Source organism: Microtus ochrogaster, unplaced genomic scaffold, assembly GCF_000317375.1.
Source record: "Microtus ochrogaster isolate Prairie Vole_2 unplaced genomic scaffold, MicOch1.0 UNK80, whole genome shotgun sequence".
Lineage (NCBI taxonomy): Eukaryota > Metazoa > Chordata > Mammalia > Rodentia > Cricetidae > Microtus > Microtus ochrogaster.
This window is the reverse complement of record NW_004949178.1, coordinates 1,695,365-1,698,338: the sequence shown is the minus strand read 5'-3', so window position 1 is coordinate 1,698,338 and position 2,974 is coordinate 1,695,365.

Here is a 2,974-nt window from a genome sequence, read left to right as displayed (position 1 = left end):
GAAGAGGGCACCAGACCCCATTACAGATGGTTGTGAGCCACCATGTGGTTGCTGGGAATTGAACTCAGGACCTTTGGAAGAACAGGCAATGCTCTTAACCTCTGAGCCATCTCTCCAGCCCCAGACCTAACATTTTTAAGATGAAACAAATCCTTTCCTCCACAAGTTGCTTTGGTCACACTGTTTTGTCACAGCGACGAAAACACTAAGACAAAAGTATACACAGATATGAAATCAGAGAACCATGAGGTAATTCTCATTTGGGTGTCTGAGTAATCTCCCTACTGTGGCCAGAAGAGGGTACTGGATCCCTTGGAACTGGAGTCATGCATGGTTGTAAACCATCATGCCGGTGTTAGGAGCTGGATCTGGGTCTTCTGCAAGAGCTACAGTGCTCTAAACCACTGAGCTGTAGTGCCTGCACTATGGGACAGGATGCGAGCTGGGAACCATGCTGGAGACTTAAAAACACACGCATACAGACAGACAGAGACACAGGGACACGGGTCATCCTTGATATAAGAATGCCAAGTTTATTGTGCTCCAGGGAAGCTTATATAGGGATCCTTAACTGATAGCCATGCCCCAGCTCCCGGGATCTTTCAGCCTGCAGGCACAGGTAAACAAGTTTTTTTTCTCAGTTCCCTCCAGCAGGCAAAGGGTCTGAGGCAGGCAAAGAAAGTCAAGGGGCAGGAGTCTGAAGCCCCCAACAGCTCCCTCTTTTCTATATAATTAGACCAGGCCTGTCTGGATCACTGGTCTTTCTGTAGCCTGCTAACCCATACTGCGCTTGAAGGAAGCTCACTCTCTTGGGCAGATGGCGATATTACATGGTTGCTGCTGCTGCTGCTGCTGCTGCTGCTGCTGCTGCTGCTGCTGCTGCTGCTGCTGCTGCTGCTGCTGCTTGCTGCTGCTTGCTGTTGCTGCCGCTGCTGACACCCGTGGTAAAGGAAGAGCAACAGAAACCCTCCAGCTATAGGAGTTCCTAAGGCCAGCTGTTGAGCAAGCAAAGCCGTATGGGAGTGGATGGACTGGCATGGGCGTGGCACAAATATAACTAAAAGGAAAGGGAGCAGCCAACCTCATGCTCCGACAGTTAGGTCAAACCAAAAAAATGCCCTGGCGAAAATTAGACACTATACCACACTGGCTGGATTCCAGAAACGAAACTCCTGAGAATCCTTGCTAACATTCTTGTAAAGGGATTGCGGTCCCCATCACCATAATGAATAATGCTCTTCGGACATAAATCATAGTAGAAAATTCAGCAGAAATGAAACACAAACTGCCAGATAGTTTCCTTAACGGATCCTCCTGCCTCTGCCTCCTTCGGCAAATCCTGGCAGCCTGTGTCACCAGAACCAGCTGGAGTGGCAGGCGGGCTGGGGGACCCTGCCTCCGCTACTGCTGCGCAGGCTTCTTGGTCCTGTGGGAGAGCCTGCCGCTGGCACTGCACTCCTGGGCGCACAGAGCCCAGAACTGCAGCCTTCTCTTCTCAGCCCCAAACACTGAGCCATTGCTCTGGCCCCTTCAGACTTGTACCTTTGATTTCTTTTTGATAATTTCTCACTCTGGTTTTGATGTCATCTCCCTGATTATCAATGTGCTGTGCATTTTTATCTCTACCCCTTGGCCATTTGCTTTTCTTCTTGGGGAAAACACGTGTTCCTGTCTTTTGCCCATTTATAAACTGAAATACTTATTTTTGGTTCCTTTTGGCTGTTGAGAATGATTAGTTGCTTTTATAATCTAGATTTTAACTCTTTGTCAGACGCATAATTTTCAAATACCTCCCCTCCTTCCATAGGTTAGCGCTTCATTCTGTTGCTTCCTTGGCTGTATAGCAGCATTTTTTATTTGGTTTGTTACCAGGTGTGATGGTCCAGACCAGCACTTTCAGAACCTGAAAGGGGTCATCTTTCATTACACAAGAGTTCAAGGCTAGCTTAGTCCATATGAGGCCTAGCCTTAAAGAAAAATTTTCATTCATCATTTTGCTTTTGTTCTCTATACTTTTGAGGTCTTATCCAAAAAGTTTTTGCCCAGACCAATGGCATGAAGTTCCCCCTCTCTATGTTTTCTTCTTATAGTTTAATAGTGTAGATTTCACATATACGTCCAATTTTAGTTGATTTTTGAAACAATAGGGGCCTAGTTTCAATTCTTCTGGCTGTGGAATATCTAGATTTCTAACATCTCTTATTGAAGAGTCTGTCCTTTCTCCAGTGTGTGTTCTTGGTACATCCATCAAAGTTTGATTGGTTCTAGTGTATTTGTGAGTTTTCCATCCTGTTTTGTTGATCCACACATTTATTCTACGGCAGTACCATGACGTTTGGTTACTATTGCTGTGTGGTGTACTTTTTGTTTTGTTTTGTTTTTTTGTCTTTCAAGACAGGGTTTCTCTGTGGCTTTGTAGCCTGTCCTGGAACTCACACTGTAGACCAGGCTGGACTCAAACTCGCAGAGATCCTCCTACCTCTGCCTCCCTAGTGCTGGGATTAAAGACATGTGCCACCACCATCCAGCCTTTGTGGTGTAATCTGAAATCAGGTGATATGAACCCTTTTCCCATTTTACTTATTTATTCTCAAACCAGCCTGAGGCTATTTGGGTCTTTTGTGGATCTGAAGGACTAGGAATCAGACGAATTTTTCCCTAAAAAGGAAAAGAGATTCTAGGGGGATTAATGTACTTTTCATTTAAACATTTGAGGTGGATAACATCTTGATTCTTCTCATTCTCAAAGTCAGACATGATAGACTTTTTTCTGCCAGAGGAAGCTGTTCCTGGAGACTTTCAAATACTGTGTGTGTGTGTGTGTGTGTGTGTGTGTGTGTGTGTGATGTGTGTGGATAGTATGGTGTATGTTTGTGTGTGTGCATGGTATATGTGTCTGTGTGTGTGATGTGTGCTTATGTGGTATATGTGTATGTGTGTGTGTGGTGTGTATGTATTTGTGTGAGGTGTGTGT